The sequence below is a fragment of the Rhinolophus sinicus genome, chromosome 16, assembly GCF_057876585.1.
Source record: "Rhinolophus sinicus isolate RSI-liver-muscle chromosome 16, RSI-T2T, whole genome shotgun sequence".
NCBI lineage: Eukaryota > Metazoa > Chordata > Mammalia > Chiroptera > Rhinolophidae > Rhinolophus > Rhinolophus sinicus.
The window spans coordinates 22,516,390-22,533,146 of record NC_142516.1 but is presented as its reverse complement, the minus strand read 5'-3'; the positions used below and the strand labels follow the sequence as shown (position 1 = coordinate 22,533,146).

At 38.7% G+C, this 16,757-nt stretch overlaps 1 long non-coding RNA gene across 1 annotated transcript in view; it reads right to left on the bottom strand.

Moving 5' to 3' along the window:
* The window catches only part of LOC148754975 (uncharacterized), a 347,388-nt gene that overhangs the window by 176,474 nt on the left and 154,157 nt on the right, over nt 1–16,757 (bottom strand). The window lies entirely within an intron of this gene.

Sequence of the window (16,757 nt, the reverse complement as noted above, 5' to 3'; positions counted from 1 at the left end):
GGATACAGCAGTCAGCTCAAATCAGAGTTTAGGACCTTGGGGACCTGCTCCTCCACTACGGAAGGCAGGGATTAGTCAAATTCAATTAATAACAGCACAATTGCATTTAACATTGCAAGTGGGATAAGGGGAAGTATGTGCAGCTGTACGAGTGTTTATTAGAGAAATTTGATCTTCTCTGAGGGGTTTGAATCATAGCCCTACCACTTTCTAATCACATGACCTTACCAAGGAACTTCAATGTCCTGTGCCTCAGTTTCTTCATCTGTAACCCATAGCTCTGCCTCTCAGGGGTGTGGTGAGAACTATAGGAGACACAGTATGAATATGCCTGCACAAGAATGGGCTATAGTGAGTGCTCAGTAAAGAATCACTTCCTTTGTTCTTGCTTCCTTGAGGTTATTAATACTTCAGATGAAAAACAAGTTCTTTTCAAAATTGTCTGTTTTGAAATTATAGAGGTAGGAATTAGTCTATATTCTCAGGTTGACTACCTCACAACCAAAATTCCCACTCTGTCTCTCTGTCTCTCTGTCTCTCTCTCTCCCTCACACACATCACTCTAGGCCTGGGCTCCAGGACCAAGAGAGGAGGAACGCAGGGTAGCACTTGGTCCCAACATTTGGAAGCAAACCCTTGACACGATGACGAAGGCAGTTCACAGCACTCAGTGCTGTTCCCCTCTACTCACTGTCCAACGGTTCTCCATGTGAATTCTACGATTGGCTACGTGCCTCTTGGGCAAGAAACAGGAGTGGAGCACTGCTGATACCTCACCAAAGCGCCTCCTCTCACTCACTGGTCACTCAGATACTGAACAAGGGAAAAGTCATTCTATGGTCACCAGCCCTGAACTGAAGTGGTGGCTATAAATCAGCTCTTTCATAAAATGTAGACTTAACCAAACCGAAAAATGCCATGCATGGAGGAAAGCACTGAAAAGAAATACACCAAAGGTATAAGAATGGGAAATATGATTTTTTTTCTCCTCCTTTTACTTCAATACATTTCCCTAAACATGACTGATATCACATACTACTTTTTAAATGTGAAGGTAAAGACAATTACTAAAGAAATACAACTGTGAGCTCACTGATAGACTAAGTTGAGCAGATCTCTAAAGCACGACAGTGACTCTAGCACAGACACCCTATTCACTTTGCCAAAGCAAGAATGCCAACTCTGGGATATAATTTAGGTGGGGGCTTCTCTGACTCTCCCCCCTTTTCCTTCCTCTTTTCCTATAAATCTGCTCGCTCCTGGATGACCTAGAAATGCGTCTTTTATTATGCTTGTTACACCTCTTTACTGTTAGAATATGAGTTCTTCAAGGCTGATAATCTTGTCTTGGTCAGGTTTTGTTTTTTCTTTTTTTCTTTTTAAACCCCTGTACCTAAGGCAACGCATCTACAAAATAATATAACAGTAGAAGGAGTAGAAAGAGGGAAAAGGAACTAGTATTCACCATCTATGGACTAGGTCCTTCCACGGACCATCTCATTCTGTCTTTAGAACTAACAAGTTAGGCGTGTGCTATTAATACTTTACAGATGACAGAATCGAGCTCAGAGAGGCTGTGCTATAGATGGCTGACCGCTGACACAATGTGGCATGAAACACATTTATTTTTTACAAATTGAGCTGTTCTTGGATATCTTGCAGATCATGCAAACATAAGAGGCAAAGAGTCCAATAATAAAGGATAGATACGTTAAATGCTTTGGGGGACTGGGCGGCAAAGTGGGAGGAGTCGGGGTGAAGTCGAGACTGCCTGTCTCATCCACAGGGGGCGCCCGTGCTCACTTTTCTGACCTCTTGAAAAGATTATCAGGGCCTGATGGTGGGAAACAGAAATCTGACTAATCCTGAATCGCACTATTTTTCTAAAGAACACTTAACAGAGTTCTTCCAAGTTCCTAGGAGGAATTGGAAGTTGACATCAGAATCTCACTGACTGACAATGATTACTTGGTCTAGGTATTTATATTTAAATTAATAATATAGACGCATACATCAATTCTGAGTCCCACCTGTGAATTCGGTAACCCTCAACTGATCCTTCTATTGTCTTCATAAAATCCAGGGTACAAATATGGATGTAAACGAACTTCATGCCAGATCAACAATTCCCTTTATAAATGAGGATTTTTCTGCCCTTATGTCTCATATTAGCTGAGACACCAAGGTTTCCAAATCAGGTTCTTCCTGAGTCACTCAGAATAAACCCAAAGAATGAGGACTTCCTAGTATGATTTTCAGCCTTCTCACTGAGGTCAGCTCTCAGTCTTGGCTTAAAGCATTTCATTTTGTTTGTAAACCACAATCATTGAATTATTTTGGGGAGGAGAAATAGTTGAAGGTCTTACAAGGTTTTAATCAAGTACAGTATCTTCTAATCAAGTCAGTGGATACATGGCATGTGATTTTGGAAAGTAAATATGATTTTTTTTTAAAATGATGTTGTTTCTTTAGAAAATAATAAAACAGTAAATAACACAAGCTAATCAACATTGTTGTAAGAGAGTCAGATTCTACCATGGTTTTATTTACTTATCTATTTAATGCAGGGAAAGTTCTGAAAGCAATAGAGATTTAATGCAAATTTCTGCTTTTTCTACATCTTTGCATCATTCAGTAGTCACTGAGCTTCTACTGTGTGCCAGGCACCACTCTAGGCATTCAAGAAGGGTTCAAATACTGGCCCCACATTATTATGCTTACAACATATTGAGGAAGTAACAGAACCAGAATATATTATAGAAAGTACCTGGTCAACTCCTAATCATCCTTCAACACAGCTCAGCTGCCACCATATCCAGGCAGTTTCCCTTCATCTGAAAATCCAGTAACTCATTTCTAATTGCATTTATTAGTGTATATACTACACTATCTTAAAATTATTGGTTACATATCCATCTCTCTACTAAAGCAAGCACTTCCCTCAAACAAGCACTTTTCTTTCTTTGGAACAGAGGGATTCCAGACATAAAGATGAAAAGAATAGACTTTTCTTAAACGTTGTATATGTGATAAGTGCGTTACGTGAAGAGGAAAAAAAAGCCACAAGAACCATTAAGGGTATCCATTACGGATAGTGCAATGTAGGGATGAAGTGGAGAGACATAAAGCATGACAGAGGCTGATAAATCTTGGAGGTAAATGTAAAAATATATGGAATCTAAAAGCAAAGGGATTTGTTGTCATGTATTTGGCTTTGGAAGATGCAGAAAAACTGTAAACACTTTGGCAATTCTAGATTAACCGAAAGGGAGATGAGAAAATTGAGAACAGGAAGATACATTTACGTTTAGCAGAATAACTATTTCAAAATAACTTGCTGGCTTTCTTATTATTATCACCAAAATTCCTCCAGGGGAGTTTTATCCTTGTATTTGTGTATCCACAACACTCAGTACAGTGCCTCACTCTTAGTGGCTACTGCATACATCACATTGAATCAGACATAAAGTTGATGATATAGTGTATAAAGATGATTAAAATAAGATGGTAAGAAATGCAGTGAGTACAAATGAGGAAAAATTACTTTGAAAAGTAAATAAAGATGCTAGTTAAAGATTATTTATTGTACACATGCATTTTCCTCTATTTCTGTCTCAAAATTCCATTTGAATAGTTTAGAGTCTAAAAAATAAAGGCAAACCCACAAGAATAAAGAATAGAGGAGAAAACAGAAATGGTTTTTTGGAAGATGGGAAGCAGATGGGAACTGAATTAGCAGACCCAGTAAAGCTGAATTATATAAGCCAGCAGTAGAAAAAGCTGCAGAATCCCCAGGCTTGGTGGCATTTGGTATCTCTGTAAAGTGGGTTCAAAATAGGAGGATTGATTGGAAGTATATTAAATATCACTGAGAAACCCCTACCTTTAACCATGCAGCTAAGGAACTGCTATGATTACATCCTGGCAGACTACTGGAGGTTTTTTTCTCTTAAGAGGGTAAAACATAAAACAGTACATCTCAAGATTGGAGAACATGAACAGAGTTGAAAAGTGGATAAAAGTGTACATACTGTATGTTGTTATTCAGACTTTCCCCTCACATTGCTTCCAGGATGCAGAGATCTAGACTTATACCCTCTAGGCAGGAGGCTAGAGGGCGTTTCTGGGGAATCTGATTATTCTGAGAGAAAGAAACCTATAAATGCTAACATTAGAGTATGAAATGGCCCAACCAGATAATTCTACACTTAAGCCCAAGAAACATCCTTCCAGGTACACAGAACTTTTTAGTGTCCCAACTTAAATATGAGAAGTTTGGGGAAAGCACTTAACATGAAACACAGAGACCAAAATGAATAAGCAAACAAGAAATATGGCCAAAGCAGGGACATGAAAGTTTCAAAAACTGTCATTATTGTTCCACAAGAGATTAAAGGAGAATTTGTATCAATGGATGAAGAACTATACATAAGCAATGAGAACACATAGCACATAGGAAAACTTTTTCAATGAAAACATAAATGAAACATTAAATGAGAGAATTTCAAGGTAAATCTGAGGAAATCATCCAGAAAGAAATATAAAAAGATGGAAATAGAAGAAAATAAATGAATCATTCCAGAAGGTACAACATCTGAAAAAAAAAAAATGGAACTCAGGAAAAATATAAGATATAAAATAGAAGGTTAGACATAATTTAAGAAATAACTCAAGAAAAAAATTCAGAATTAAAGGATAGAATTTTCAGGTTCAGTGGATCCAGCACAATGGGTGAAAACATACCCACAACAAATAAAAACACGCAGTCACAAAATTTTAGATCACTGGGAACAAAGTCAATCTCTAAAGTCTTTCTGAAAGAGGAAAAAAAAAATGTTTTCATACAAAGAATCAAGAACTTAAAAAGTAACAGACTTTTCCAAGCATACCTAAAAGCTAGAAGAAAACTGAGCAATGTATTCAAAATTGATTTCCAGATGAGAATGTTATATCTAGACAAACTACCCATTAAGTGGGATAGTAAAATAAAGATATTTTCAAGTATTTTCAAACTTAAAAGGTCTCAAATAAAATGATTGACCACATACCCTCATTTAGAAAGCCACTTGAGAATGTACACCACCAGGAGAGAGAAAACTAAGAAAGAAATGAGATCCAGGGAACAGTGAATCCAACACAGGAGATAGACAATGAAGAGTCCCCAAGATAATGGCAAAAAAAAAGGTCCCAAAGTGTCTGTCATGCTAGAGCTCTAGAGAACAATCTGTTTACATAAGAGAAGTTCAGAAGACTTTGGGGTATTTCTTCAAGATGAAATCAATATTAGCTAATGTATCTGAATGTATTTAGAGATTTGTCATAACTTGGGAAGAATTTGGGGGTAATTTAGTGATATGTATATGGAAAACTAAGCAAAAAGAAAAATCTTTTGGAAAACTAAAAGGCTGTGCAGGAAAAGTAATACATAACATGGATCAACTGTGAATGCATTTATATAATCGTTTTAATGTAAATACTGAAAATTAATTGAACCACAATTAAAGTATAATTACCTTGGACTAAAATGGGAAACAAAATGTCCCTGGATTAAGTGGAACAAAGGGTTTTGTAAAATAGAGCCAAATCCTTATTTCCCAAATATGGAAAGAATGAGCTAAAAGAATGAGTGTACATACTTGCAAGTAGAATCATTTGATTGTTTGAGGTGTACATATGAATCACATCGACAAAATGCAAAGTGAGTTTTTAAAAAAAATGAATGTATCAAGTTATGGAAAAAGGTAAGACACTAACCTCTACCTTTAGTTCTCAGGGAACTATTTTAATTTCTAAATATTCATAATCACCAACACTCTTGCTCTTTCCTTCAAGGATTTAAGATAGCCTCTGAGATAATGTAACGATCTTTTATTTGCCTCTGAGAGGTTTATAAGTCATTGCTTTTGCGATTAAAATTGCTCTGGAAGACTAAGCCTGGCGGCCATGTTGTCTGTTTGCCTTAGCGAATTTGGTTACAAATGCTGAGCAAAGACTTTGCCTCCCCGTTCTGTATTTGTGTTTACTCAGGCAGGCACCATTTGTGGCAAAGCAGATAAGATCTGTTCCCAGGCCTGTAAGGAGTGACAAGTATATTATTTGAACATGTGGGAAAATTATTTAAATAAAAAATGTACAAGATTATCAACATCCCTATCACTCAGTTTAAACAGGAACCAAATAAATGCCACCCTGCCATCATGTACTTTGCAGCTTATTCTTGAAGTATCCACAGAGGACAGGGAGGAAAGATGTTGAGAGGAGCTGAGAATTATTGGAGGTCAGTATGGGGAAAATAAAAACTACAACTACCATATAATGGAGGTCAAGTTTTAAACCAATATTATCTTATTTAATCTCTAGGCCAACCTTATCAGATACTTACTGGTATCCCTAATTTACAGCTAAGGAAGCTTAGTAGATACTTTACAGATAAGGACATTTCGAGTTTAAGGGAAAGAGCTGGGAATGAAATTTATGTCTATTTCTTATAAAGCCCAGCCTTTTAACCTTTGCACAACTGAGTGAGAGCTTATTCATTTTGCTAATATAGTAGGGAGATTTTATATTTGTAAGTATAAGTACATACACACACACATTTGTTGAGAGATAAATATAAGAATAGAGGATTCTGGAATCCCGTTTTGACCTGTCGCCCATAGGTCCCCTTGCAGTTTCTAAGGGAAATAAATGTACCAAGGATAAAGCCCAGTCCAGGTATTGTTTTTGTGCAGCTTGGTTCTAAATATCACAGTCCCTCGGTTAGCTAGGCTGAGTGGTGTGGAAAATGCCTATTGCTTGGCTGGAGACAAAGCTGGTTGCCAGGTCTCCTCTAGCTATTTTTCTAACGAGTGTTGTGCTGGGGAAGCTTGTACTGGCTTGTGAGAGCCGATAGCTAAGTTTTCAGGAATTTTACAAGCCAGTTGATGTCAAGCTGGTTGCTTGAAATGGGGCGATGGTGGGAGTATTTACACCACAGAAATTGGCAAATGCTACAGATAGGACTTCTTTTTATTTTCTTTTCTCTTTTTTCCTTTTGTTGTTGTTAAATTTTACCAGCACATGACTGCCTAATCTAGTATTTTAGCTCCCTGAATCTAACCACTCTTAATGCAGAGTAAAAGCCCGTCCAGGGAGAAAAATCTACTCAGTGCAAGTACAAAGAGCTTTTCCCAAAGCCTAGGTCTACTACCCCAGGCCTTAAGGCAGGGCACGAGCTTCTGATCTTACTTGTATCCAATTCTGTCAAAGAAGGCTGAGGAGGAGCCGTCAGTAAAAGAGAGGAGAAAGTCAAGAAAGAGCCAAGACAGATGGCTGGACCACTTCCCAGAGCAGCAGACTCTCTCTGCCTCTTCTTGACTCAACTCCTTTTTCTGGCCTCAGATTTTAACCCCTTTGCTCCTTCACACAGAAAGTCCTACCCTCACGCACTGAGATCCAATACTATCTTTGAACTTTGCCCACCTTGAAGGACCTCCTTTTAAGTAGGGGACTTTCAGCTTTCCCAGTGCTGCAGCAACTTACTAGCTGTACAAATGAAAGCAAATCATATCACGTACTTGAACCGCACTTTTGCTTGCTGTCAAATAGGGTTTTAACACCACCCTTTCAAGGGATGCTGTGAGGAACAAATGTCAAGGTCCCTTATATGTCTACTGCCAAGCAAGACAAACGTAAAAGATTGTTACTGTCCGAGTTATGATTGTGGATTTCAGCATTTCAATCAGGGAAGATATCTGGAGATCAGAAAGACTCTAACTGGAATTATGCCACCCACCTCAGAGACTAAAACAGCTTATTTCATGAATCATGTAATGAACAGCAGGCTCAGGAAGATGACGCTCCATAACCAACACTCCAGAGAGCAAATGAGTTCTTCCTTCCATCCCCAACAATACGAAGAGGTTATACTATACTCAGACCTGGGCTTTGTGATGCAGTCCAACCATCACAGGATGTCACCCTCTGCTGGAAGCCATCTGGGAGGACAATGTCCCTGGACACCTGTGTTTTATCCTAAGGAAAGACATGGTTCAAGGTTTCAAGGGACCCAGATGACAAACCAGCTATTAAAGATTGATGAGGGAAAAGGAGTGGATGGGCCAGTCAATAAGGTCCGTGTGACTCACACACGCCTCTCAATATTGAATACATTGCTCAATTTTCTTCTAGCTTTCAGGTATGCTTGGAAAAGTGTGTTACAGGATATTTCACCATTTATATGGCCTGGAAGTGACCTACAAGTGACCTTCACTTTCCGGTAGCCAATCCCTAACCTTGAAAGCTCTGTGAATAATACATGGAGGAACTTCACTGCTCTTCTCATCTGTATATCACAGGTGGTTTGACGGTTCTGTTGATGACAATGACTGTTACACAGGTGTGGGGTGTGTGTGTGTGTGTGTGTGTGTGTGTGTGTGTGTGTGTGTGTGTACACAGAGCAGCAGATGAATTTCTGTTTTAGTTTATTGCTTGGGAAAATTTTCTTACAACCTACAACAAGATACACTTCCTCTTATTCTGATAGTGACAGTGAGGTTATATTCGGTATCCTATTATTATTATTATTATTTTTTTGTCTTAGCTAACAAGAGTCAGCTCAAGTTTGTCTTCGTTTGTAGAAAGTGCCTCTGAGTAGAATTTTGTTAAGATTATTAAATTTTCCCTCTTCTGCAAAGGCTTTTGGGTAGCAAAACTCCTATTGGAAATTTGGCAGAAATTGAATGAATAAATAAACTAAATAAACAGTGAAAGGATAAATTCACATATAAAATGTTCTACTGAGCTGGTCTCTCAGAACTCCAAATTTTATGTTGGATGGCTTTTCTGGACTGCTGCCTATTACAGTTGCCTAAAGTAACAGAAATGGTAGATACATATTTCAAATTCACTATATCTTAGTTTACCAAACAGTACCATTGGACAACAATGTCTGTACTTTTCTTAGTGCATAAAACATTGTGAGATTCCATAAGTGTATGTTTAAACTCCAAGGTTACACATATAACTTTTATTATACATTTTCTTCTGTGGGGTAAAAATAAACATCCTTGTTTCCTGAAAAAAAGAGACACTTTTTTTTTTTTAATGATTAGTAATAAGCATGTCAAATGTTCAATAAATTTGCGCTGTCAACATGAAATTCTGCAAGGCCGGATACGAATTTTGCAGTAGCCTTGTGAAAGAAGATGGGTGTCACTTTGGTCAAACAAACCAACGTGTGTAATAAAACATTCTATGTTTGATAAGCCTTTTGTCACTAACACGTCTTGATTAAATCATAGTCATGCAAAACATGCACTTGGCAGCGTTAAAGCCAATATTGATAGTGACCTCACCTTGGCCACCTAGTACAGGAGAAATTTTTCTTTTTATTTGACTTGCTACTTTTTTTCATAAACATAGTTCTATACATATTTACTTTCTCACTCTCCAGCACCTCATACCCACAGATACTGGAAAGAATCAGGCTGTCCCACTTCCTCAATATTCATCCAGCTCTAGCACTCTTATTTATTCATAAGATATGGCATTCATGGGAACAAATCCACTACTGACAAATAACGATCGTGTAAAAAATTAACTTTCAAAAGCACTTCCTGTGGTATACAGGATGGCTTCCAAGACTAAGAGTATAATTGGATGAATAATATTGATCAGACAATACACACAACATGCACATATACACACACACACACCCGTGCTATAAATCTGTAGATAATTTTCTCATTAGGTTGATCAGTGAAGTAGTAAGATTGGTAAAAATGGTATCTATTATAGATTATAAAGGGGGTGGTCTTTTTGGACAGGTTATTGGATTCCATTTTTAATAATTAAGATTCATATACATAAATACTATACTTGCAATTTAAATCCAGGGCAATTAGGTATCAAGATGAATCTCTGCCCAAGACGAGATTCAACTGCATTTTCCCCAGTATAATTTCAGGGTTCTATTGGCTAGAGGATTGGACGCCAATCGCTGTGCCTGTCACCGTGCATAATTTGTCAGCCATGGACAACCAGAGGTTATTGCAGGGGAAGCCATGATGTGGAGAGGCAGTGAGATGAAGAGCTTCCCATTATCCCCTGTCCTATCACTAGAGGGACAACTATGATTCAAGGTGACTCCATGGAATGCAATGGATCCTTGATGGCCAAGAAGGTAGACAGCCTCAGACAGTACCCGGATGTCTCAGGTACCTCATTTGGAAACTGCGTAGACTGTATACATTACATTACTGTGACGATCGATGAGAATGTGTGTAAAATGTTTGGTACCATGATTGGTGTATAGTAGGAATTTAATAAATGCTATTTATTTGCTTTCCCTAATTAAAGATTAAATTAGCCCCAGCACGACTTCTCAGCCGTCTGTTAGACAAAAGATCTCTTCACACATCATCTTAGTACAAAAGGCACTGAGGAAGGACTTTGAGAACCTGGGCCCTGGCTTCAGATAGCAACCTCTGCGAGAATCTGGCCAGCTCACGTCTTCTCTTTGAGTTTGTTTCCCCGTCTCTAAAATGTGACCTCGACTATTACACTTATCCATCTGGTTTGGTCATTCTGGGCCATTCTGGGTTCCTTAGAGTCTTCCTTAGTAAAGGGTGTTATTGAGGTGGCTATTATGGTATAATAGTTCTGGCCCCAGGAGAGTCCCTTAAAATGATTATTTACTACAAGGAAAATTAATATACAAACACCTTTATCCCCTCAGAATATTTCCCAGGAGACTTGTGATGAAAATATGTAAGTCCTGGGAGCAGGACAGCAGAACCTAAATGAGCCGAAGTCTGCTGTCTACTTAGATTTGTTGTTCATGTTCATCTCTAGTGCTCTTCCTGGCAAATTCCTTCCATACCGTGGGTGTCTGATAAATTTCTTTGGGATTAAACTCCAAATTGCATTGTAAGAAAAGGAGATATTCCTTCTTATTCCTTTCACGCTATGTTTGATATCCCTCCCTCATTCCCACACCCAGTGCCTGACCCCTTAATAAATTTTACTGAAGAATATTAATTAGCATTGGGCAAGTAGTATAACCAGGTTTATACATTAATATGATCATTTGGGTGGCAGTGCGGAGTAGTCCATGAGTCACAACTGTCTGCCCAGTATTCCACTGAGCACTCAGGGTACAATGAGGACTCTCCGAAGTCCCTGCTTTCAGGGAGCTCATGGTCTCCTGGGAGAACAGCTATCCTCAGATAACATGGGAGAAGGAAACTCTGTAACTCACAATGCACTCCCTGTCTTCAGCAATGAAACTCACTTTCCAAGAAATGTCTTCCTAGATAACATGGTGAGCTGCAGTGGTCTGCAAAGTCTTTATTTAGCCTGGAGCCCTTTGCCCAATCGAAAGGTTAGGTGAAAGCAATAACAAAATAACAAAACCGTTCAGGATTAGTAGAAGTAGTTCTGACAGGAGTAGGATGAGGAGGCAGAAATCTATCCTTCCATGATGCAATTGCAGGCGTGGCTCCCGGGCAGCCTGTGATTGGCTGCGCCTATGGTTGCTCCCCACTGACAAAGGCACTCCTGCAGAGTAGAACCTGGTTGAATTTAGTTACATCTATCACAACCTGCATTCTTTGACAGACTTGACATTTTTATTCTTCCCATAACAGCCCCGTAGACTGTATCTCTAAGGGGAAGTCATTCTTGTCACATTTGAAAGGGTCCTTTTGTCAAAATTCTGGAAATATTTTATGCTGTCCTCTATATACCGACATCATCCCTTGGTTAAATGTCCCTCCTTCTGGAAGACCTTTTGTCATTCCATAAAGTGATATGAATATCCTGTCTGAGTGTACCCCTTACTTCCTGAAACTTTCACCGTCATAATATCCTTTATATTTTGTTGACATTTCATTTTTTTAAACTTTGAGATAGACAAGGAGGGAGCCATGTATTGAACATGTATTTCTTTATTCCTGGTACTTAGTACATTACCTAAAATGTCAAAGGCACTGAAGTATCCCTTTTTCATTGAATGCTCACTGAGTGACTAACGAATAAATGAAGAAGATAATGACAGCATATTTAGTGGTCATCATCCAGACTGCTTTAAAATTTCTTGACTAACTTTGGAATTCAGAAGAAAGGAGCTGAGCACTGTGTATGTCTTACTGATTCTTGGCTAAAAGTTGGGGGATGGGGGAATTTTCTTATTGACATTTTACAGATGAGAAAACTGAGTCCAAGATCACACTTTGAGTCAGTGGAAGCGCTGACATTTCAAATTGCCTCTCTTGGGCTTGAGGCTGTGTTCCTTCCACTCATGACATCACATTGTCTCCCTACTGGTGAGTGAAGAAATAACAATAGCCCGTCCACTTGTGTATTTCTTGAGTGTCAGGGCACTTTCATAGCCAGAGCCGCCTCTGTGTTGGCATGGCAGCTGTAACTTGGGGGGATGTGCTGAGCCCTCTGCTCTGTAACAGAGCCAGCTGCAGAAGGCACGGCCAACAGCTTCCAATCAAAGGAAATCCTGAAAAAACAGCTTGAGGGATCTACTGTGGATTCTCCTGGTCACAGTCCTTGGCAGTAAATAATACATGAAAAGAGACCAGCTCATGCCAAGGTGGACTTCAAAGAGGGTGGGGCAGCAGTGCTGGAACCCTGCATTTGGCGTCTGTGTTGTCTGCCCATTCCAGAAGTTAATTCACAGAGAGTGGGATGAAGGGAATGCCTCCCTCCCCTACAGCTGACTCGTGGGAACTGTGAGCCTGCATTAACAGGATGGAAGACCAGCGTGCTAGTCTTTAAAGAGCATTTTCCCAGCTCCAAGCCTCAGAGCTGGGCCTTGAACCGCTGCTTTGACATGTGTTCTTAGCTCGTCCCAAGCAAGCGCCAACACAATAGCCTTCACTGATCCATACAGCAGGACCGAAGGATGGAATCCAAAGCATGAGCCCTGAGAACAGAAAGTCCCAGGGCTCGCTCTGTGCAAGTTGCCATGAGCTCCAGCCATGCATCCTGCAGCCAAGGATGGGTGGCCCCTGAGCAGGAAACTCTCTGGCAGCCTCCGCTGCGTGCTTTGCCTGCTGACAAGAGCACACCCTGGCCTCAGTTATTGCCCTTATAAAACAGCTCAAGGAGGATGTGAGCCAAATGTTTTAAATGTGCCTGGAAGAAAAATGTTAACTATGAATCCATGTGGTAGAAAGTACAGTACAACTGCAACAACACGCCGTGCTGATCACCGCGGAGGGCCAAAGAGGGGTGCAGCTGCTACCCAGCTTTCCACTGGCTTCCCCCTTTCTCTCTGCGGCAAGTCGACTGGAGCAAGGGCTGTCTTGACATCCACTTTGCAATGGAATCTGAGAAACGGGCGCTTTTGTGGCTGTGAGTAGAGAGTCATTGAATTTTCAGAATTTTCCTAACCAGGAGAGACTGTACTAATCAGTTAGTTTGCATCTAAATAGAGGAAGAAATTGAAGTCCATAGATGTCACCAGCAAGGTCTAGCCTTTCTTATTAACATTCATTCTGCGCGTTTCCAAGCCACACTTTGCAGAACAAAACTAATGTGGATAGGATGTCTTCCATGTCCAGTGCCTATGGCTACCAGATACTGCCCTAGGTATTTTCCCCACATCTTATTGAATCTCCAACGTAGTCTTGTAATGTTATCACTCATGTTTTAAAGAGTAAGACACACAAAAAACTGTAGGTGTTCATGCAAATTGTGTGCCCGGTAAGTGCTGGAACAAGCATTCAAACCCAAGTGCCCCTGACTGCAAAATACATGTTCTTTTCACTGTAAAATGCCACTCAAATGGCATAAAAGGTATCTGCTATATTTCTGGGCTATTGACATGCATGATTCTAATATTTCTAATGAAGATTAGAAAAACCTCTGAGTAACTCCTTGGGGAGAAAACCTACTTTGCCCTACTTCATGGTGAAATGCTGGAAGCATTACAATTAATATAAAGAAAAGGACAAGTAGAGCCATCTGTGACATTAATACTTATTATTTTTCTGGACAACACAATAAAGCAAGAATCAGAAAGATAAAGTAAGAATCCTGGGGAAAAGGATATAAACTTATTATATTTTAATGACTGACTATATTGGGTAAAACAAAAGAAAATAATTGAAAAAACTACTACGACTAATAAGAGAGCACAGTTAAGTTAGGCAAAAGAGATTAAGAATAAAATCAACAACTTTTCTATATAGCAGCAACATCCATTTACAAAACATAGTGGGAAAAGATTGATTATACTCATATTAAAATATACTCCTAAGTGGCTTTAATAAAACAGTATGATCTATGAAAATGAAACTTCAGAGATTTACAGAAACTGAAAAGAAAATTTTACAAAATCAAGACAGATTTAAAGTTCCCAGATGAGATGAATAAACAAGAATGCCAGATCTTCCTAAATTAATATATAAGCTTATCATAATAATAGTGGGGCTTTCACATTAAGAAAAATGGTTGAAAAATTAATCAGAAGAGAAAGAATATATGAGTAACGGAGCTAAAAACAAATTTAAACAAGAGAAATATTTTGCCCACTAAAACATATGTAATGCTACTATAGTCATTAAAACAGGATCATATTGTCATAAGACTAGACAGCTATATCAGAACATAACAGAAAGTTCTAGAACAATTTAAAAATACTATAGAACTTATTATAACAATGGAAGCAGCAAAACTCAATGCAGAAAAGGTGTAATATTCATTAAATGATACTGGGCAATGTGCTTAAAAATCTGGGGAGAAGTAAATCTTACTTGATCCTTATTTCACATATCTACCAATTCAAATTCTGTATGTTTTATAGATATATGTGAAAACAAGGAAAACAATTATTTTTTAAAAAGTGAATATTTAAATTATCTTAAAAATAGAGCATAACTCCTAAATATAAAATAAATGGAAAAAATCACGAATAACACATCAATCACCAAATATTAGACATTTTTACACAAAATGTGTAAAAAAAGTAGAAGAGAAGAAATTGGAAATGCATTTTCAATAAATATAAACAACGGTTTAATATTTTTAAAAACAGTATTAAAATACTTCTTACAAATCCTTTTTCTCTAACACCCATTAGCATAAACATAATGGCAGCCACACAACAGCCCACTTTCACCAAGTGCTTTCATCTAGTTGCTCTGCATCCATCATCCCATCTAAACTTCACAATGTAGAGTTGGGGTTTTATTCAGGTGTACAAAGTGAGAATACTGAGGCAAGGGGTGGTTACGTGATTTGCAACAGGTCACACAATTAAACAAACAAACAAACAAACAAAACAACTAAACCAGACACATCTGTCTCTTAACCTCTCAATTCTCAACATGATCCTGTATAAAAGTGACCAAAGGCAATGATATATTTCACAAAGGAAGAAATGCGTTTGATCAAAAGTAAATGTTCGGCCTGCGAGCAACCAAAATTATATAAGACATACCATTTTTAAGTAGCAAACTGACTCCCCCCAAAAAATGAGAAATAAGAACATTCAGTGCTGGTGAGGGTCGACTTCATATAGCTTGTAGAGTCAAAAATGTATACAATCTTTCTGGAAGGGAATTTGGCAAGACGAACCCAAAGTCCTCAAAAGGTTCTTACCCAATAACTCCACTTCTAGGAATTTACACTGAGAAAACCATCAGAGGAACTCCTAAAAATGTTTTCACTCAGGAGGAAACTCATTGCAGTTTACAACCAAGCTTACAACCAAGAACTAAAAGTAAAGTTAGTTAAATTGTGGAACATCCAAAACATGGATGTAGTAGGCTAAATAAAACAAAAAACCATTCAGGTCCTAACCCTCAGAGCGTGTGAATGTTACCCTACATGGTAATTGGGAATTTGAAGGTATGATCTTGAGATGGAGAGATTATCCTAGATTGGGTACAATGTAATCGCAAAGGGAGCAAAGGGTCAGAATCGTCGCAGGCAATGTGACTACGGAAGCAGAGGGAGAGGAAGCAATATGATGATGGAACCAGAGGTTGGAGTGGTGTAGCGCCACAAGCCATGGAATGTAGGCAGCTGGAAAAGGCAAGGAGACAGCTTGTCCCCTAAAGCCCTCAGAAGGAGCACAGCACTGCCAATGCTTTGATTTTAGCCCCCTGAGAATGATCTAAGACTTCTGACCTCCACAACCATGGAACAATACATTTGTGTTGTTTCAAGCCACAAAGTTTGTGGTCATTTGTAACAGCGGCAATAGAAAACTAACTTTAGTACTAAAATACCATTAAGAATCACATTTTCAAAAATAAATAATAATATAGGATTGTTGTCGAGATAAATGTATTTGAAAACAGGATTATAAAGGTTGGTATAAATGTTAAATCATAAGTTTCAATCATCACCAAGATTCAACAGACATAACATTTCAAAGTGAGGTACCAAGTGGAGATGAAAATTTCTAAAGGAAATAGTTGTATGTGTAAAAATGTTGCATGACTCTTTCATTCCTCATCCACCTCTAGAATATGAAAATACCCAGTTTGAGAAGTTAAGAAAGAGGAATCAGGGCGAATTTCTTTGGAGAACACTATCGCTGTGGTGTGAGTAACTTCCATGTGTGTCCACAGAGTGTTTAAGTGTGTATGTGCTAGTCCAGGAGGTGAATGCCTGAAACTCAGCTCAGACCTGCTGAGAATAGTTTCAACAGGACCACCCAGAAACTTTATATGTCTTTCTTGAATTTGGGAGTCCCACAGTAGAAAGAGCCAGCCTGGCTAGCTCTTCCGGTGGTGGGAGTAAAGAAGAGATTG